We start from the raw sequence: 22,703 nt of genomic DNA, 5'->3' as shown, positions 1-22,703 counted from the left end.
GTGTTTTGGACTTATTTCTGTAGGGAAAAAAATGTCCAGGGACAATAGATCAGGGTCTGTATATATCACTTTTTCTTTTTGTGACCATCCCATGGCAATTAGATATTCTGGGAAAGCTGTTTCACTTTTTTTTTTTTTCCAAGTCTTAGTCTCTCATATCTAAAATATGAGGATGTGACTATATGCTTCCTAAGGCTCTTTCTAGCTCTCTCTTTATAATTAATTATCAGTAATATAGAAAAATTATGAAAAGCTTATTTTCAGAAGGTGTTGCCTGGATCAAAAATAAGGAATGATGACCAGTGGCTAAATTTTGACCTGATGGGGTAACAGAGGAGTGGATGCCAACTTATTGTTATGGACTGAATGTTTGTGTCCCCAAAATTCGTATGTTAGTACCTAATTCTTAATGTGGTGTTATTAGAATGTAGTGCCTTTGAGGGAGATGATTGGGTCATGAGGCCTCTACCCTCATAAATGGGATTAGTGGTCTTATAAATGAGACCCCACAGAGCTCTCTTATCCCTTCCACAACATGAGGACACAGCAAGAAGATGGCTGTCTACAAACCAGGAAGCAGGCCCTTACCAGACACCAATTCTGCCACTGCCTTGATCGTGGGCTTCCCTGCCTCCAGAACTGTGAGAAATAAATGTTGGTTATTTATAAGCCAACCGAGGCTGTGGCATTCTGTTACAGCAGCCTGAATGGACTGAGAAACTTAGTGACAGTGCTCTCTCATCTCTCATTCTGCCTCTGCAAATTGCTCCACAAATGTACTTATCATCCTCCCTCTTCCATTCTGAATTTCTAATTTCTGTCTCTCCATTTCTTATTTATTCGCTCATCCATTTGCAAATATTTTCAGCCATAACCTGCAGAAGAGACTTCCCTCTGCCCACTCTCAGTTTCCTTGCGTGAAGAATGATGGATTTGGTCTAGGTGGAGTCTCAGGTTTCTGGCAGCACTAACATTCTTTAACTCCATGGAGATCTTCCCTCCATAAGCCTGTCAGGATGAAGAGCCGATCCAATCCTTCACCCTCTGTGCATTTGTTCTGCCTACAGGTGCACTGTTTTTCCTGGTATGCTTTCTCAGATGGCAGCAGAGCAAAGAATGAGGTAACTGCTGAGGATTGGCTGCCAAAACCTTCTGTGGGAAAACAGAGTTTTCCAGAATTGATATTTCTAGGAATGATTAAAGAAAAAAAAAATAGATGCAGCTCAACTTGGCAAGGTTAACGGAATAGGCAGCAGGCTCTTGGGCTCAGCTGCCAGTGTGACCTCAAATAAACCAGCTTTGCCTGACAGGACACCTGGCAGGAATGCAGGCTGCAGAGTGGCCCACAGGCTGCAGGGATGACATGGAGGCAATGGAGAGCTGGAGAACTGTTGGTAGAAGATGCGACGGATGTCTTTAGTGGACTCCAAGTCAGTAGTAGCCAGATATGACCACTAGTGACACCAGAGATGAGGAAATGTGTCAGGACAGCTCCTCTGAGCACTGGGAGAGCATGGTAGATTGTTGACTCTTAACTCTGACTTCTTTCAAATCTCATTTTAAGTGTCTTCAAGAAGAGTTCTACTTCCTCTTTGTTTCCCTGGAGATTGATGTGCAATGGACTGAGCCACCTATCTGGGGAATTCTTCATCTTTTAGTATCTTGTTAATATTTTCTTTGGTATCATGTACTTCTGACTTTTAGCTGTGACATCTTAGTTGTAGTTTGTACAAATGGATTAGGTGGAGAATAGGAATGCAAGGAACCTGGTCCTTTTTTAACTCTAGTTGACCTCTGTTTGCTAAGCAAGTTCTCATCTAATGAGAACTCATTCAAAGGCCTGAGAACTAGAGAGATATTATTAAAGCTGGAAAGAACTTCAAGGATAACCTAACTTGGACCATCTCTTCATGGATGAGGGCAACACCCTGTGTCTGCCGAAGAGAGCCAGAACCAGAAGCCACAGCTTCTGAACTCCAGGTCACTTTTACTCCACCATCTATATCCTTTCAATAAGAAAAAAGTAAACATGCTATTTTTGAGTGTGTAGAATAATTAGATGGCCTTTTGGAGATGTGAGGAAAGAAGCAGGCTGAGTGAAGCAGGATGTATGTCAGAGAAGAGTTCCCCAAAGTGAAGTTGGAACTGGGTTTAGGAGAAGTTGAATTTTAAAAACTGCTTTGGGGTACATATAATCAGCACTAAAAGAGGCCTTACCAACCTTCCTTTTACAATTGGGGAAACTAAGGATCAAACAGATGAAGTGATTTTTGTACTCCCTGGAGAGGTAGCTTCATATACACAATATTTTAAATTCTGTCCCTATTTTTATGATTTGGCTTTTGAACCACACTTTCCCTTTCCCTGTATTGACTGAGACTTGACAATCCTTTTATTTATTTACTTATTTATTTATGTCGGAAGGGGACTCCTATCACCTTTGCTTATTTATCATTTACTGAATTTCTTCTACTTCTTTTTCTGCTTTTCTTGTCCCTTTTTAAAAGATGCAAACCCAACTATTGCACCTTAATCCAGATCCCATGGGTCCTTCGTAGAGAAAGCAAATGAAGTCCTTGCGTGTCTGTTGGACTCACATGGTTTGCAGCAAGAGCATTTTGGTGCTCTGTCATGCACACTTTCCTGTCCCATTGGCCACCCTTTCCAGCCTTCCTAGCAAAAGTGTATTTTCAGACCTTTTATCACTTTGCAATTTTTATTCCCCAGGTGTACTTGCCTGAACTATTTTTTCATGCCAAACTTCAGTGGATTTCCTCCCCTTGTTTTTAAGGCCCTTTGCCCTCTAGCTGTTGGAGACAAACACTATTGTGATCCCGATAGCAGGACTGATTTAACTGATAATTCACAAAACAATCTGGAGCCATCATCACCTTTCACTCATGACTTCTCTGTTCAACATTTTCTCCTCAGAGGCCATAGATTTGGCTAAAGTTTTCTTGTCCCAAAGTCTGTCAATATCTGGCTCCCAAGCCAGCACTGTGTGTATAATTATCTAAAGGCATTTCTGGGCCTTCACATTGTTTACCACTCTTCTGCTTTCACTTAAATATTGCTTCTCTTCTTAGACGTTCCCCTTGCCTCTCCTACTGGGTTGACGATGTGTGCCCCAGTTTGCTAGTATTTAAGATGCAAAAAGCTAACATGGTTTTAAGAGCAACAGAAAAGTCTATTCTACATATCTACCTGCAGTATTGTTTGGGTGGGGGAACCTAACTGATGCAAGGAGGAATTACTCTAAATTTCAATGGCTTTTGATGAGTGTAGGTGGAGATTAAAATAACCCAGGCGGCTCCTTTCTCAGCACAGCTTCCTTGGGTTTAGGCACACTGGTCCTGTGAAATCCTCCGTACCTCTTCCACCTACCCACAGCCAAACCGGCAGAACCCTTTGCATTCCTCCCACCTGTGCCAGCTCTGTGGGATCCTCTACCCCTTTCCCATCCCTGGCTCCACTCAGCTGCCTGGGTATGTAGATGGCCTGAAGTGCCTATGTGGAGCAATGTGCATTTTTGTTTATTTATTTTAATTTATGAATTGCTTTTAAGTATGAATTTCTTTCTCTCTGTTCCAAACTACAAAAAGCCTAGATCAGATAAAGTAGTATCAGTCATCACCATTTTGCTCCATACAGAGGTATTGTGAAGTCTCTAAATCCTTCCATTTCTTTTCTTTTTTTGAAGTTAGATGACAGAGGACAAAGCACATCAGTAACATTTCTGTTCCGTGGAAGTCACTCTTATCTATTTCGAGTTATCCTTGAAACACAAATTATATTCTCAATAAGGTTCTCTGTTTACCAAAGGACTTATCTCAATGACTCTGCTTACAGGTCCTTCGTTTTTTTCCATAGTTAAAGATTTCATCCTGGGCTGAGTCATCAGGGTTTCTTATTGGAGAGGTTCTCCCTAGTTTGCCCAGGGCCATCGGTCCAATGAAAATGCTTTTCTAAAATTTATTGTCAAGACAAGGTATGAAACACATGAGCTCTGTCTACAAATTAATACTTATATTAAACTCACAGATATTAATATCAAAGTGCTATCACATTTGTCTTCCCAAGTATACTCTTCTTCCCATGAACAAAAAAACTCATTTCTTTTCATCTTTTTGCTTATGACATGATTTTCAAGACCCATTGCTAACCTGGTTTCTCTTCACTGTGACACAATGTATGTTGTCTACATCCTCCCCAAGCATCCCCATAAGTCATATTTAGTTTTACTTTTCCTCAAAAAGGAAAGCCATCAAGTAACAATATTATTTTAACTTCAACAAGAAATCAAATATTTCTCAACATTTTCATTTATTGTTGCCTGGAAAGAACTCTTCTAAGATGCATTTTTAAAAATTCCTAGAAGATAAATTGGGCCCAAATGTCCATCTGATCTGATCTTGATAGAACTTGAAATTCTTCCATAAGAAGAGAGGAAGCTAGAAGATAGAAGAGGATGAGAGAAATTTTGAGACCATTGACTTCCTGTCTGCCTGGCGCTAGTACATTAGCCCTTATCAAAGTTAGAAGAGCTGGTACAACACAGCCATTGTAGGTATTGGATCAATACCTGGCAAGCAGCCTGAAGGTCAGATAAAGTACTTAGGCAGGCAGTTTGCCAGGCTAAAGAGATGTCAAGAAAATCAATTAGACTCTAAAGAAAGAGTAGCAAGCTAACTAAAAAATCCCATCTTGAAAGGCTCGCTGTATTTCAAAGGTAGTTTATATGCATTCACAATATCTTTATCTTGTTCGTAAAAGTACATTTGCTAAGCAATTAAAACTATCCTTGGGTCACCTGAGGTCAACTCACAAAAGATTGTAAACACCTGCAGGATCCTAGATTAGAAATCGCTACAAAGGATGGAGATTTAATCAAGTTCTTTTCAGGGTATAAGATTACATAACTTTTGATTAATTTGTTCTTTTTCTATATTGATTACTTTATGTGCATTTGGAATGCCAAAGATGCCCTTGCTTTTTGAGTGGTGAGAGACACCATGGACTTTGAGTCACTTTGAGTGATGCCAGGTAGTTTACTTGGTAAGTTTCAGCCATCTCAAATCAAAAAATAGAAGGGGAAAAACAGGACTGATTGCTTTGGTAAATTTTTTTCATCAGCAAGCAAAAGAAAGAAGCATAATGTTTACTGTGTGAAAGGCAGAAGTATTCTTGCTATTTGTTTACCAGCGAAATCTTTTTGTTATTTATATAGTCCCTTCTCTGTCCCAGGGACCTTGTGGGCATATTTTGGTATAAATAACATGATGACACTCTATTTATCTCAGGTCTTATGATTTTCTTGGTATTGTTACATAAGACTGACAGATAATTTGTAGTACATATTTCTTGACTTCAGGGAAATTTTGTTCAGTCTGGTGGGAGAAATAATATTTAGACCATTTCAATGCTCTGCCAATATAAATTTATTCATAAAGGGTAATTATCAAGGGCAAATGTATTGAGCCAAGTACTGTGCTAAATGCTGGGTGGAGTTACTGCAGTGAACCCAGCAGATGGATCTCTGCTGTCATGGAGCTTACAGTCTAGTGAGGGACACAGGCAAGAATCAAGCAATCTAAAACAAGCAAAGAAACAACTAAACATTGCGATGTGTGCCCAAGGGAAAAATAAAATAAAATAAAATGTGGAAGATTTAAGCTTATTGTAAAAATTATAAAGATGGGGGCAGCAGTGAGCATTTCAAGGAAAGAAGACAGCCGGCACAAAGGGTCTCAGGGTGTGGGGAAGTCAGGGGGTGGATCACACAGGCTCTGGTAGGCCATACAACTCATCACCACACAAGACCACAAAGTTTCCTTTCTTTTTAAAAATCTTTGTATTTCTTATCCTTGGTTGATAAAGAACCACAGATGACTAATTAGAAGAATAATAAACAGCAATATTTGTTATTGTGGATTTTGAAGAGCTGAAGATTTATGTATTTGAAGGGTCTTTCTGGGTCCCTGTCTCTATAGGTCTTTAACTCCAGTAGGTGAACTTAACTGACCTAGACTTTTACCCTTGGGCGTGATGCAGACACAAGGCTGAAGAGCTACCCTTACTCACCCTGCTAAGCACTGAGTCAGTCCTGCTGTTCACTCAGGGAAGACATGGGGGATCTCAAATTTCTAGGGCTTAGTCCCTCCACCAGACACCCTGATGTTTTAGCCACGGGTCCCAATACCAGTTGCTTTCCCATTTGGTTGCCTACCAATTGTTCCCTGCCTGATTCTCCGCCTTGAGTCCCAACTCACACCTTGAGTTCACACCTTGAGTTCATACCTTGAGTCCCAACTCACACCTTGGACTTCTTTGACCTTGATTAATTGGACGCAAATCTAGTCTATCCTTTTGCCTTGGAACAATTACCCTGCCTGGGTTCTGTGTTGCATCCTGACACACCTGTAGAATCTTGCATTGGTGGCATCTTCTAGAGTCTAGATGCTTTACTCCAAGTTGCAACAGTCTCAGTTGCTAAGTCTTTTTCTTGCAAGACTAATAAGATCAGTGAAAATCACTTAAAACCCCTTTTTTTTTGTGGGAGGAGGTAGAAGTTTAATCTATTTACTTGTCCTGATCAGGTAGTTTATGATCAACTGATAATATTAACATGGTCATTAAAAGCATGAGCTTTGTAGCTAGATGGCCTGGGCTCCACTGCTTACTTGCTGTGTGTAAATCTGGGTGTTACATAATCACTCTGGGCCTCTGTTTCCTTCTCTGTAGAAGGGGAGAAAAATAGGACCTACCTCATGGAGTTGTTGTAAGGATTAAGTAAATGAATACATGTGAAACACCTGGAATGTTGCCTGGCACTTTGTAAACTCTTCTTAAATGCTCATGAGTAAGTGATGGAATTAGAATTTAAACTCAGACTAAGTCTAGAGCCTGTGTTTTGTTACATATTTCTCCCCAGCCTCTTAAGACAGGGGTCTTTAAATGGTCTACAAACTACCATCATTGGGCCAAATCCAATCAAGGAGTTAAGAACAGTTTTTACATTTTTAAAGGGTTGTAAAAACCAGCCTGCAAACCGCTGAAGAAATAAAGACAAATATGTGACAGAGACCTTGTGTGACTCACAAAGCCTAGACTATTTATTGAATCTTTGCAGAAAATTTGCTGATACTTGGCTTACATGTGTGATTTGGGGCAATATATGTAAACTCCAAGGCTCTGTTTTCTCATCTGCAAAAGGGAGATTATAATATCCTTGCTATAAGGTTGTATAAGGCTTAAACAAGATCTCATCCAGCAAAGTACTGAACATAATGTTCTGCCCATAGTAGGTGCTTGCTAAATGTTAGATTCCTTCTCTTCTTTCCCTTGTGAAGTTATGTTGGCTTCTCTTAACATACATTTAAACTATTTTTAATATTGTAAAAGTGTCCTCATATCACTCTAGATAAGCAGCTTGCTGAAGGGCTTCTGAATGATTTACCAAAGAGGACTGGAAATGTGGAAGGGGCTGGTAACATGAAGCAGCTGTAATTTGGCTACTTTGGAGGCCCAGGAAGGTCAATTCTGTAAATGAGCTGTGAAGGGGAGGTGACCTTACTGGGAAATGGTGAAAAAAAAAAACAATGTGTTATCTGCCATCTAAGTCAAGTGAGCATTTGGGTTTCATAATATGTGAAACAGCTTAGATTCCCCACTCTTAATTGCCACAGTAAGATATGAGTTAGGCAAACTAAAGACGTCAAAGAGAGAAAGGCCATTGTGGGGATGATTCCTCAGAATGCCCTGGAAAAAAAGGGTGATTGCATGACCAGGGCAGGACATTTAGAGCCAAAATAATATTTGGGGACTGGTGCCTTCCTTTCTCGAAGCTTACAGGCCAGGGAATGTCCTTCAAGTGTGGGGTAGTCTCTGAGCAGAAGTGGAACATTACTTATGATCAGAGGAAGTAAATAAGGAGCTACAGCCAGAAAAAAGACTAAGGGCAACATATAGGGAGGCATGAAAATGTCTTGAGTTCTGAAATCCCTGTCAATCTTGAAATAGACATTTATGTTCATACTGTTTGGAATGTAGAGCCTTGCTTAAAATTTTTCTCTCCCACATGTGACATTATATACTCTCAAAATTAGCTAACATTTCAAGCCTTTAGGGGCCTTAAAAACTTTTATTGAAGAATAATACATGTATAGAAAAGTAAGTCAATTAATTTTCACAAAAGTGCATGCATTTGATTAACCAACATCCCAATTAATAATGCATCTTAGATTAACTAGCATCTTAGAAGCTCTCTTTGTAACTCCTTCCTGTTTCTACTCTTCTTTAAGGGTAACAATTTTCCAGACTTCCCAAAGAAAAATATAATTTTGCCTGTTTTTGTTCTTTACATAAATAGATTCACATGATATGTACTCTTTTTTATCTAGCTTCTTTCACTCATCAGTAGGTTTGTGAGATCCATCCCTATTGTTACATGTAGTTATAGTTATTCATTGCCGTTGCAATAAAGCATTCCACTGTGTGATTACAGCACAATTGAGTCATTCTACTGTAGTTGGACATTTGGATAGCATCCACTTTTGGACATTACAAATGACACTACTATAAACATTCTGGTGCATCTCTTTGGGTGAACATATGTAGGCATTTCTGTTGCTGGGTTATAGGGCATGCATAAGTTAAGCTTTAGTAAATATTGTTTTTTCTAATGTGGTTATACCAAATTAAATTTCATATTGGTATATTTTGAGGAGGGTAAAGTGTGTTTCTAGGACTCTGTTAGAATAGAATATTATCTATCAAGACAATTCTAGGGGCCAGATATGCTTATGCTACTAGTAATGGGATCAGCCTTGGAGCCAAAGGAAATCAGAGAAACAAGCAGATGGAGAACCAATGCCCTGTCAAGTATAGAATTGGGATAAGCTATTGCTGTTGGTGCACTTTCATTCTGAGGACCTTTCAGAGTGACCTATTAGTATTGCAGGAACTAGCTTAAACATTGTGTTTGTTGGATGAATGACAGTAACAGGAATTGAACATAAAATTTCAGACATCATTTATTAATTATATGTACTACATTGATTTCCTGGATTGTTTCCTTTTCCTATTTAAATACATATTAAATATTAGCTACCTGCTTTTGACAGGAAACTATGATCACTGAACCATCTAAATAGATACTCAAGCTACTGCTAAAATTCTTGAGTGCTTTGCACTGTTATTAACTGTAGAATATTCTCCTCAAAAGTAAAAAAAAAAAAAAGTCCATGAGATGGGAAAATATGATGCATTTAAAAAAACTGGAACAAATATTGGCCCTTAAAATTATGGATGGATTATTATATTTTTGCAACCTGGAAACATAACCAGCAAGTCATCAGATAGTTGACTTCCTGAATTCAGAGTATCAGGAAGTTACCAGAATAGTTTGGGATGAGCTTGTATCAAGTCAGTTTGATGTCATTATTTGACTGAATGCCACGTAAAGAGGAAGCAGTAGACACTATCTGGACTTCTGAAATTTTAGATTTCTTCCTATGTGACATTTGTGTTAGTAAATCAGAAACATGAGGGAATGTTTGAAAAGCAGCATGTTCTGATACGCGGACTTTGGAGTCATATAGACCTGCACTGGAAATCCAGTTCTGTTACTTATTAGCTGGAGGTATGTGACCTCAGATAAGTTGCCTACCCTATTACATTGCTGTTTCCTCATCTAGAAAGTTGGAATAATAACACTTGCCCTACAGGATTGCCATGAGAATTAAAGGAGCTAATTGACGTATTTGTACAATTTCTCAGGCTTTTAGACTTTCCTTCTTATGTACCCTTCTCTTTGGAGGTCAGGTGGTACTGCAACATGGAGCCACAGCGTCTAGCTCCATAAGTCTGTCTGTGCCCAGTCCCCCTTTGTCTGGTTGCTGTCTACCTCTCCTATCATAGAACTTCACGTATAGGGTTTGTTTACTATTTATTGATATCTGTCTCTGATAGACTGTAATCTCTCAGGAAGCAGGAACTAGGTCTATTTTACCCTAAACAGCTAGCAGAGAGCCTCCTAAATAATTGAAAAAAAAAATTATCGAACTTTCCCCAACTCCCCTTATGCTTGATTATTTGAAAATTAGAAAAGAAAGTCCTCATTTTGGCAGTGTTATTGATACATGGAAGCCTGAAAAACAATTCAGTGAACTCAAAAATTTAGAGTGGCCAAGCTAAACAGGTTGAGATTATGGATAAAAACAAACCAAGCTGACACAAGACAGGGAATAATTATGTACATACAAAGGAAGTAGACATGACTGAATGTGAGTCAGCAGCCTAGTGCTGTTATTAAAAGTGCAAACATGATTCTAGGATGTATTAATAGATGCAAGACATGCAGAAGCCATGGAGTAATCTGCCTATTTTGACTTGGCATTGCCTGAGATCCTGTTGAAGACTGTGTATTTTTTGGTGCTCCATATTTATTAGAAGTTACTAAGAAATTGAGGAGGGTCTGGCTGATGGATACAAAAATGGTTAAAGACATCAAATATATCTGCTATGAGGAAAGTTTAAACCTGTTGTGATATTTTTGCTCTGGAGAAGAAACTTGAGAGTATTAAATAAGCATAGAGTGTACTGTGCTTTTCAGGACACTGTGCAAATATATGATGAATATAAGATAATGCCATTAACTCACAGAACCGAAGTATTCTTGAGAAAGTATATGATGCATGCACCTTCCTGCAGGAAGCTGAGTGCTTAAGGCTTTCAAAATAGACAGTTTTCAATCTCTCTTGGAAAGTTGCATAACCTTGCTAAGTAGTCATTCAGAGTTTTATCACTCAAGAAGTCAAACGATTCTTTTTCCTAAACCCAAATCTCTTCCTCTTTGATTTTGACAATGTTCTCTGATTTTGGTCCATCACTGATGGGGAGAACTTGGATATCCTTTGTATTAACTTCTTAAAGTATCTCAAATCACTAGTCATCTCCTTGCTGTGATTTTGACATCTCTTTCCTAGCCTAAAATTCTCTAACTTCCCCTTCCTTAAGTACTCTTTGTAATTCTTTTCTGAACTTTCTCCCTGATATCCATACTCTGTGAGAGTGAGCTTGATGACTTAAATGGGGTATAATACTCTAAAGGTGTCTGACTTGTTAAAAAAAAAAAAAAAAAAGAAAGCCCAAAACAAACAAAAAAATTCATATACAACTTTGGTTAACTATACCTCTCATTTTTTCCTTTAAAAATTCCTTTTCACCTTTTTTTTTTCTCCTTAAGAAGCTGCCTATCGTTTATACCTAACACTTAATTTCCGTCTTTGTAGGAATAGTCTTCATCTAGTAAAGAAAATTTTGAATCTGATTTCCCTGTCATAGTATTAGCATACATTTTGTGAACAGAGCATTGCTGCCTTTGTTCAGGTGTGGGTTAGACAACCTACTAGGAAGAGTACCAGGGCTGAGTCTTAGGGAGCTTACTAAAGGCAGCACTCCAGACTGGTGCAGAGGCAGCAATAACTATCCTTCACTATAGTCTTCAAACCAGGCGTCCCTTCACTCAATAGTGATAAGGTAAATTGCAAGATGAATGGGATAGAGTGAAAATTTTTTTCATCATCACGCTAAACCATCTTTTATTTTTTTCTTGTCTATGTGGGCTACTAACTAACCTAGTTGCCAACCTAAAATTGAGTACTTAGTAAAACTATCTTAAAACTGTTTCTCAACAATAAAGGGAAATAGAAATGTTTTTATATTTAAAAAAGTGGCAGGGTTTCAGCAATGTAATTAAATGAGTGCGCCAATAAAAAGAAAGAACTGGTGGGCAGTAATGGGTAAACGTGTATCAACAGTCTCATGAAATAATGATAATAATAGCAACTGATTTGTAGAATAAAAGAAAAAAACATTTTACTTTTAAAATACTGGACAACAATAATATGTGGATCAAGAGTCTTTAAAATGGGTTTAAAGTCCTTGTATTGTTCAGGAAAAGGATTAAGATATTAATTTATGTTAGTTTATTAAGTATACATAATAAAATTTCATAGGTGAAAAATAAAATAATAATAACAGAGTACATAATTTTTAAACTGGTAATGGGAGCCAGGCACGGTGGTTCATACTTGTAATCCCAGCACTTTGGGAGGCCAAGGTGGGCAGATCACCTGAGGTCAGGAGTTTGAGACCAGCCTGGCCAACATGGCAAAACCCTGTCTCTACTACAAATACAAAAATTAGCTGGGTGTGGTGGCAGGCACCTGTAATCCCAGCTACTCCAGAGACTGAGGCAGGAGAATTGCTTGAACCCGGGGGGCAGAGGTTGCAGTGAGCCAAGATCACATCACTGCATTCCAGCCTGTGAAATGAGCGAGATTCCATCTCAATAAAAATAAAAATCAAAATAAATAAAATAAATAAATAAATAAACTAGGAATGGGAAAAACATTAAATTATAAACAAAAGGCCACAGATAATAGTAACAATAATAATAAAGGCAAGAGTAACTCAGGCATACAAGTCTATGAGAATTGAGGAGCTTTCACAGAGGAGGCGGTGTTTAAGCTGAATTTTGAAACAAATGAAGATAGGGCTGGGGAAAGTGCATTTTATGCAGAATGTACAAAAAAAGAGCGAAAGTATAGAGAGCAATAAGACTTTATGGGATTTGGGGAGCTGCAGGAAGTTCAGTGTGGCTGGAATTAGGTTTCAGTAGCCTAGTCTGGAAAACTAGGTGGAAACTAGACCATAAAGCAAGAGCCGTGCAGGCCATGGTTGGGACCTGGGACTTTATCCCATGGGTTCTCGAGAGAGCCTCTGAAAGAATCTAGACCCTTGTTACCTTTTCACTTGGACTGAAATAACAGCAGTGGGGCTAGAGCAAAGGACAATTATGTGTGGCATGTTATGGAAGTGAAATCAATGGGACTAAATGATGTGCAGATGAGAAGGAAAGGAAACTGACCAGGGAACAAGGTTTACAGCTTGGAAGATTGCATGCAGTTATGCCATTTATTGAGAGAGATGCTATAGTAGATCTTAGTTTGAGGAAAAAATTGTGAGAATAGTTTTAAAAGTTTGCATTGTAGATGCTTATAAGGACACCCAGATAGAAGTGTCTAGTTGAAAATATAGCTGTATTTAACATTAAAATTAAAATAGATGGTTGTCTACCATGAAATGTTGCGTCTACACAGATATACACTCAAGGGCAATGACTCTTTAAATATTAGAGAAATCAAGGTTTTAATACCTAAATATTCCTAAAGAGGAGCATGTTGCTTGAAAAACAGTTGTTTAATAAAAACCGGCCTAACATAGAGGACTTTCTCCAAATTTGTTTTACAGGTGCCTCTGGATGGATTCTACCAATATGTACTGCATGAATATTTTTCATGTCTCACATTGGCTAAAAGTTGAGCATTATTCTATTTCCTCTCATTTTCCTAAGATTTCACACCAGGTTGTATTCATGGTAACATGTTCTTTGCATGCCTATGTTTTATTTTTGTTAATTAAAGGGAGAAGAAATAGATAACAGGTCTTTTGAGATCATAGAAAATTCAGATATTTTTTGAGTTTGTTTTGGAAGGCAAAAAGTTGGCAATCACACACATCACACAAACACATACAGATGCACACACACACACACACACATGCACACATCTTGTGCCTTCTGTTCTAACAATGTATCTTGCCCAGCTCCATCCCACTGCCAGCAGCCTGGAACTTAGTGAGCTGGTGAGTGGAGTCAAGGACACTGTCTTTTAAGCAAGTCTACAAATTGGCTTCCTCAAATCTTTTTTTTTTTTTTTTTTAAACTTTTACCTACCCACCAGGTTGTTGTAAGGATCAAAGGATATAATGTTTGTGAAAGTTTAAAAAAAAAAAACTGTAAAGGACTATACAAATGTAAGAAGGTAAAGAAACATAGAGAACTATTCATTTCCATTTGCAATACAGAAATGTACCTGTTTGTATTTTTCTTTGTGCTGAAGATGTTTAGTCATAAGTGGGGCTGTGGGAAGACTTTTGATCATGCATAATTTCTCAGGCACACACTGCTTAAAGATACATTTATCTTTCTCTGACCTAATCCCTCTGTGTATTTCAATTCAATTCAAGTTTCTTGCAGGCTTGTGCTGTTTTCACTCATTTTTACCATCATACACTTTTTAGTTATTCCTACAGACTGCAATAATGTATCAGATAATTCTGGGACAAAAAAGCCCTGGGAATCTGCTTCAGGGAGAACTGTTTTTCAAGAATAGGTTCTAATCCCATTTCTCCAAGTATATTTATCTTATTGTTTACTTTCATGGTTTCTTTTGATCAGCTTTCTATCAAATGGCTTTGTAAAATCCCAGAACTCTAGGACTGTGACGTTACACACCATGCAGTCTCCAGTTGATGTTTGTGGGGAAGCCGCCAAATGGCCACAAGCATGTGTTCACAGCCTCCCTTATGGGAGTGCCTGGCCAAACCGTGGTCAGAAAAGCTCACCTAGGAGCCACCAACTCCCAGGTATCTGGCTGCCTACCCAGAAGAGATGGTGGCATGCACTGGCTGCTTTTTAGCCCTGGTGACTTTGGGAGGGAAACTGAGTGAGATACACAGATCCTAATAAATAGGCATCAAAGTGGTTATACCTGTTGAGCCAACTTAACAGAGAAGGGCAGATAGTAAATATTCTAAAATTAAATTCATGGTGACAAACAACTCTTTAACTTACAACTACTGTTAAGGTTGCTATACCTCATGCTTGTGTTTCTTCTCAATTAGATAATGAATGGTTTGGCTGTGTCTGCACCCAAATCTCATCTTGAATTGTAGCTCCCATAATTTCCATGTGTTGTGGGAGGGCCTTGGTGGGAAATAATTGAATCATGGGGGCAGTTTCCCCCATACTGTTCTCCTAGTAGTGAATAAGTCTCACCAGAGCTGATGGTTTTATAGGGGAAATCCCTTTCACTGATTCTCATTCTTTCTTGTCTGCAGCTATGTAAGATGTGCCTTTTGTCTTCTGCCATGATTGTGAGGCCTCCCCAGCCACGTGGATCTATGAGTCCATTAAACTTCTTTTTCTTTATAAATTACCCAGTTTTGGGTATGTCTTTATTGGCAGTGTGAAGACTGACTAATACAGCTAATGAATGTAGGTGCCATTGACCTTGAACCTGACTCTGATGGTCTAAGGAAATATCCATGCTGGTCTAGAGAAGAAGTCTTATTATGCCATCCCAACTAAAGTAATTGTTGTAAGAAAGCAGAGAGATGCAATGGCTTTGAATTACCATGAGAAAATATGTATCTGTATAACAATATCATTGGGCTGTACTTAGTTTTTATAGAAAAGGAGAAAGATACAGAATGTTACATCAAACAATGATATATCCTTTTTTTGTGTATTTGTAATGACCAGAGAATTGACACATAATGTGTTCATATATATGAGAATTACATTAACTCACTTTAATTTTTTTTAAAGTCAGGTCAATTTTGTGACTCCATTTCTGTGAGTCAGAGAATAATTCTGATAGACTCAATGCAACAAACACAGGAATTTGAAAATTGATTTAGCTTATAAAATTACTTCTTAACAAGATAGAAATAGTTCATAGGGAAAAATCAGTGGTGGAAGCACCCTTCAGTATGTTTAGATTATCAAAATGTTCCTAAATGGCTCAAAATATGGTTCTTATATATGATAAATATTTTCTATACTGAAACTATACGTTGACAAATGAACAACATGTACTGTTGGTGAAGAGGCTGTGAGTGTCAAATACTAATTACCATGATTATGATTTGAACTTGTCAGAACTAACATCTTGAAATCTTGAAGAGGATTTGCAGAAGGATGGGAACAGAGCATATTGCAAGTTTTTTTTTTGGTTTGGTTATTGAGAATATACAAGTAATGTACATAAAAGATGGTGCTGTGATGTAATTACATCCTTCTTAAAGACCATTCAACATAATACCATGTTGTATGTCATTACACATGAAATACTGGTCCACATTGTTCTTCTTCTGCACTTGCCTTGATAATTTTTTCACAGCTTTTTCTAGATTTCTTACGTGTTTTAATTTAAAGAGAAATGTAATATATCACCCAGTAGGAGGATTTTAATCATCTTTCCTTCTACTCAGATGAGACTGGTTTATCTTTAGGAAATTTATGGGAAGGTAAGTACACTTTAATACAGGGGATAGGATTAAGATATCTTTCCAGGTCTAAGATAAGGTAATTTGATTAGGCTTTTCACGCTTACCCAGAAGAAAATTGCCTTTTGTTTTTCCCCAGTCTTTCTCCCTTCTGATTAATTGCCTACCATAATTTGTACAATCTTTCTAAAATTTAGAGCCCACTATTTTAATCTCCAGCTCAAAATTCCTTGACTCCTGTTCTCCATAAGATCTTTCTGGAAGTTCCTCTCTACACTATAGGATTCTTACTCCTTCATCATGTTGCCCTCAGGTGGCTGTTAGGACACTCATAACACGTTATGGCACTCATTGGTCTGCACATTTACATATCCTGTGTTCTGCTGTATATTTCCTGAGCACAGGGACTGGGGATGTCATTTCTACATTCCCAGCACTGAGCACAGAGTTTGGCCAAAAGGAGTTCCTTAACAAATATTTCATGGCTGCACAAAACAGTATCACCTTTCGTTGCATTCAAGACCCCTCAAAAATCTGGCTCACTCTTTTTTTCCAGCCTCTTCTCCTTTCCCTTGTACTTAGCTTCCAGATGGCAGCCACTCAGGATCATTTAAACACTCAAGTTTTTGCCCTGTGCCCATGCTGGTCTCCATGTCTCTTCTTGTTGAGATCTTATTTACTTCTTTCAGCCTAATTTAAATACTCATGTGTATATCTGAATGTATGTGTACATGAGAAAACGTTGACCCTTCTCTAACCCCAGCTAGAATTAATTTTGTCTCCTGTGTGTGCTACTCTGTAATCTGTTTAATCCCAGTTGGCTTGCATTATAGCTAGCTGTGCATATCATGATTTCCCTTACTTGCTGGTGAGTTCCTTGAAGACAGGAGCTGTGTTGATATGTTATTTCATTCAAAATATGTATTGGACACTTTCTGTGTTCCAGGTATTGTCGTATGTTCTGAGCACAATGTGGTAATGATAATAAACAAAATCCTTGTGCTCAAAAATCTAACATTCTATTCAGGAGAGAAAGATAATAAAAATATAAACAATGCAAAATATGTCTGATGGTGATAAGTACTCTAGTGAGACATAAAGCCAGAAAAGAGGGATAAATGCTGATCACCAAAAGCCTCTTTGAGGAGATGACCTTTGTGTGGAGATCTGAAGGAAGAAGCATCTTTGTAGAGGAGCATTTTATGCAGAGGTACTAGCAAGTCCAAGGACCCCAAGGCAGGAGTGAGCTTGCAGTGATTAAGGAAGAGCAAGGAGGCCAGGGTGTGTGCGCCAGAGTGAGTTGGTGGAAAGTAGAGTGAAAGGCAGAGCTCCGGGAGTCCAGGTCAGTAAGTCCTGATATACCCTGGCAAACACTTGGGATTTTACTCTAAAGACATGGGAGTCTTTGATGGGTTTTCGGTAGAGGAGTGACATGGGCAGACTTATGTCTTAGTGGCATCACCCTGGTTACTGTGTCTGTGTAATTGTCTGTAGTGGGGCAGGTATGAAATTAATGAGATCAGCTAAGGATGCTGATGCAACTGTTTAAGCAAGAAATGGTTGTGCTTGGATGAAGTTTGTGGAAGCATTGAGAAGTGGTTGGATTTTGGACATATGCAAAGCACTGACACATTTGCTGAAGGATTTGTTAAGAAAAGAGGGAAACCAAAGATGACTTCAAGGACTTTGGGCTTAGTTAACAGCAGAATGGATGTGCTGATTACTAAAATAAGTTAATTACAGAATGGATAGGCTGGGAAGGGGAAATAAGTTTGAGATACGATAAGTTTGAGATGCTTATTTGATAATTTGCTGGAGATGTTAAGTAGGTAAGTTTGTATTTAAATCAAGAGCTTAGGGCTATAGAAAATTTGAAAAATTTTTATCCTATGAATAGACAATATTGAAAACTCTGGGACTGAATAAGTATCAAACAAAGTTAATTATAGATTATAAAGAGATTTTTAAGAACTGAAACCTCCCCCATTTAGAGATCAAACAAATGAGGGGAACCAGCTAAAGAAACTAAGATGAAGCACGTTCGGAGGTACTTGGGAGGGGTAGTTGCTCAGTAAGGATTCTCTGAGTCATTTGCTGTTTCTAGTGTAGGGGCAATTCCTTTCATTTGCTTTTGATGGTTCTTGTGACTAGGGAGCGCTAAAGGAGAAGGGAGTGCTTCTACCATTTGACCCTAAAGACAGAGTTTTTCCTGCAGTTATCAACCCGGAAGTGTAGTTCTATCCCTGCCATCTGTGCTCTCCCTGGATTTCCACTTCATCCTCAAGGCAAGGGAGTAATCCTCTTTTCCTTTGTGTATACCTCTACTTAGAAGGTAGAATTTTGTGGTTTATCGCCTTCTCAAGATTGCTCTTGATATTTATTTTAATTGCTTTCATCTCTATTGGGAACATGTCATGATTTGGCTGGGGGCAATTGTATGATGACATGGTTGGTTCAGGGGCTACCTCATGACATTGAGGTACTTTTAGTGCAGAAGCCCTACTTGATCACCTTCATCGCTTGAAGCAACATCTTTAGTAAATCCTTCAGTCACTTAGTTTCCACACTCGGGGTGTGTTACTGTCAAATATTCCAAAGTGCAAATATTTTTGAGAATGTAAATGAAGCCTGACTCATTGTAAACCTGTGAACTCACCCTAGTCACTAGAGCAGATGGAATGTGAACAAAGGTCAAAATAGATTCATCTCAGTAGTATGTCTGCTGACACTGTAATAGGTACTTAACTTTCTCCATTCCTTACCCTACCCCACGACAAACTATGAAAACAACAATGTGGTTGTGAGCATGTTTAAAGCAACATCTCACTCCATGCCCAGTGGCGTTTCTTAGCTTTAAAGTGGGGGCTGCCATCTTGCTAAAACAGTGATCAATTAAGATTGGCAATGTGAAAGCCTGACAGAGAAAAATAGAATTTTATTTCCCATAAACTATCAACTTACTGCTTTAATGGAGATTGACAGAGAAAAAATATACATAAAAAGGATAAAATCCATGTAAATTTTGGTGCCTTTGGAGCATATTTTATGATTTTCTATAATATAGTTGTCTTTTGGGTGTGTGTTACCTCCTATAATAATAAACTTTGTTTACCTATTTTTAGTACCTAGCTAAAGTTAGATGGTAGATGAAAATAGGTTATGTTAAGAAATTTGTTGTCAATAATTTATAAAGTACTCAACACATGAGTGTGTATAATTGTGCAGAATATACTTTTAGTAGTTAATAATAAAAAGGGAGAAGCCCCTATGATGCTTAATCTATCTACCCATCCACACATATATACAGGTATATACATACACACATACATGTAGGCTAGAGATATATATGTGGCTAGATTAAGCATAATAGATGCATATATATGGCATATATATGTATATCCAGCTTACAGTAGGAATTTTCAGCTAACTCCTGTTATGGAAGTCATTAGAAATAGGTTAAAAAAATTTACTGGAGGAATCCAGGCAGTCCAAACGAGTGGGCTTCCACCCAGTGAAGCACACCCTCTCCACTAAGGGACAGTCAAAGTGCTTCATTGAATGGGTCCTGCTCCCTGTGCCACCCAACTGGCTGAAACCCTCCAACAGGGGTTGTCAGACACCCTACATAGAAGCATTCCTACTGGCATCAGATCAGTGCACCTCGAGATAAGAGATCCCAGAGGAAAGGGCAGGCACCTATCTTTGCTGTTCTGCAGCCTCCTCAAGTGACATCTCCAGGCACAGGAGCAAACCAGATGAATAGGGCCTGAAGTGAACCCCCAGCAAACCACAGCAGCCCCACAAAAGAGGAATCTGACCATTGAAAGAAAAACAAACAGACAGAAAGCAACAATAACAGCATCAACAAAAAGAGTTCCCAGAAAAAACCCCATCCAAGGGTCACCAGCCTCAAAGATCAAAACTAGACAAACTCACGGAGATGAGAAAGAATCAATGAAAAAACTCTGAAAGGCCAAAAGACCAGAGTGCCTCTTTTCCTCCAAATGATCACAACATCTCTTCAGCAAGGGCACATAACCAGATAGAGGATTAGATGGATGAATTGACAGAAGTAGGCTTCAGGAAGTGAGTAATAACAAACTGTGCTGAGCTAAAGGAGCATGTTCTAACTCACAATGGGATTGCTGGGTATATACCCAAAGGAATACAAATCATTCTACTGTAAAGACACATGCACAGGTATGTTTACTGCAGCACTATTTACAATATCAAAGACATGGAACCAACCCAAATGCCCATCAATGATAGACTGGATAAAGAAAATGTGGTACATGTACACCATGGAATCCTATGCAGCCATAAGAAGGAATGAGATCATGTCCTTTGCAGGGACATGGTTGAAGCTGGAAGCCATCATTCTCAACAAACTAATACAGGAACGGAAAACTAAACACTGCATGTTCTCACTTATAAGTGCGGCTTGAACAATGAGAACACATAGACACTGGGAGGGAAACAACACACACTGGGGCCAGTGAGGGGTTGGGGGATGAAGGAAGTGAGAGTATTAGGACAAATAGCTAAAGCATGCAGGGCTTAAAACCTAGATGATGGGTTGATAGGTGCAGCACACCACCATGGCATATGTATACCTATGTAACAAACATACACATTCTGCACTTGTATCCCAAAACTTACAGTTAAAAAAAAATGCTTTACCAACCACATACTGGCAATGTCATAAGTGACTTTTAAAAAACGGAAATGGTCACCTCCAGTGTAGGATTTAGAAAGGTCAATGGGCAATTTAAAATTTAAAAAACTAGTATATTTTTACAACTTGTCCATGGAGACAAACTTTTTTTACTCTGCTATGTAAGCTTCCATTGGACTCTTTTAGACACAACAGAATAGTATTTTTTAGTGATAATAGATCACATAGAATCAAAATAGTTGGGAAAAACTTTAATTAACAATGATGAACAATTACATAACACATTTAATTAATGCCATTTATTCATCATTGTAACCCATGAGGCAACCACTTTTACACAATGAAGATGATGAAGTAGTCAGTGAGTTAACTCCTAGTGATTCTACTACTGGCCATAAATTTGTGTTGGAAATGATGCAGTGAAAGCTCTCTCAGATACTTATTTTAACAGAGGAATTTTAGATAGAGAAAATCCTGGAAGGAGGAAACGGGCAGCTGCAAACTTTAAGGAAGGCATAGAACAAAAAAGGAAAAGGGCCTTTCAAGAAACTTGCATTGTGAAGTGTGAAGGTGTGTGTGCATGCATCTGTGTGTATGTTATTGATGGTGGTGATGGTGGTGGTGATGGTGGGACTCTATTGGACCACATTGCTACCTGCCTCTAGGCCACACTCTGGGGATGAACTCCCTGGAGCTTCAGGCCACTCTTCTGGCTGCCAGCCCCCAGACTCTCTTTTCCTCTCCAAATCTTATCAGCGATTGTAACATTTTGTTTTATAGTACAGTTTTTACGAAGTCAATTTCTCCTTTACATACTCACATCAAGTATTTGATAAAAACTGTTCAACTTGAGCACATTTTTCTTATTAAAAATAGTATTAAGATTATTTTTGCATGAATATGAGATGTTACTTGCTGAAAGAGATTATTACTCCTCAATCAGCATTTTAATAATAAGGTGCTAGCTGAAAGACAAAGCAGACATTTTGTAAGAAACTGTTCTTTTTCTATATTTCTTTTAAAAATAATGTTTAATATTTCTGATTAAAATATTAAAAAGTATGAAGAATAAAATGAAATATTACCTCTGATTCCAGCCTCCAGAGATAACTACTGTTAATATTTGGTGTATTTCTTTGTCTGGGTGTGAATATATGTGTATATTGACCTGCCCTATACTATATGTATAATTTTATATCCCACTTTCTTAATCCAGCAATATATGAATTTTTCAGGAATTCAATGCTATTTTAAAATGCTATTAATTCATTTTATATTTATTGCTTAAATATATCTCTGCCTAGAGATATGCATTTATCTATTGTTTGTTTTATACTATAAATAAAGCTATGATAAAAAGTCTTTGAATATAAACTTTAGTCAGCAAAAACTGTGGCTATTTTGGTCTGTTTTTGAATCTCATAAAAATGCTTCCAGTGCTGTATTTTCTCTTTTTTAGAAAAATACTCTTTCTTCTTTTTTCATTAAAAAAAATGGAATGTTTCACAAATTTGTATATCAACCTTGCACAGGGGACATGAGAATCTTCTCTGTATCATTCTAATTTTAGTATATATGCTGTCAAAATGAGCACAAGTGCCTTATTTTCTTCAATTTGTTCTATAGAATACAATTTCGTTGGTTAATAGGTGTTTCACTATTTAAAAGATGAAATTGTGAAATAAGTTTGTGAAATGTTGAATTCAACAAAGATACAAATTTTTCTACAGGACTTCTCAGAACCTTTAATATGCAAATGTGTGCTGAAAATTATTAAAAGAGAGATCAGGTATGCAGGGCACCATTTTTCCGAAGATCACAGAGCAATCGTTCTATGTAATTTTAGTTTGGAAAATATTAAATGTGATTCTGTCTTTTGATTCAGAAGAGTTGT

The 22,703-nt window shown here is 38.0% G+C and overlaps 1 non-coding gene across 1 annotated transcript; it reads right to left on the bottom strand.

Moving 5' to 3' along the window:
- Positions 1-22,296: 22,296 nt before the first annotated feature.
- On the bottom strand, positions 22,297-22,403 carry LOC129032187 (U6 spliceosomal RNA). Its single transcript, XR_008501214.1, has one exon. It is a non-coding gene; the product is annotated as a U6 spliceosomal RNA (small nuclear RNA).
- Positions 22,404-22,703: the final 300 nt, after the last annotated feature.

Source organism: Pongo pygmaeus, chromosome 11 (genome assembly GCF_028885625.2).
Source record: "Pongo pygmaeus isolate AG05252 chromosome 11, NHGRI_mPonPyg2-v2.0_pri, whole genome shotgun sequence".
In the NCBI taxonomy this organism is placed as follows: domain Eukaryota; kingdom Metazoa; phylum Chordata; class Mammalia; order Primates; family Hominidae; genus Pongo; species Pongo pygmaeus.
The sequence above is the reverse complement of the archived record's forward strand: the minus strand, read 5'-3'. Positions and strand labels throughout refer to the sequence as shown.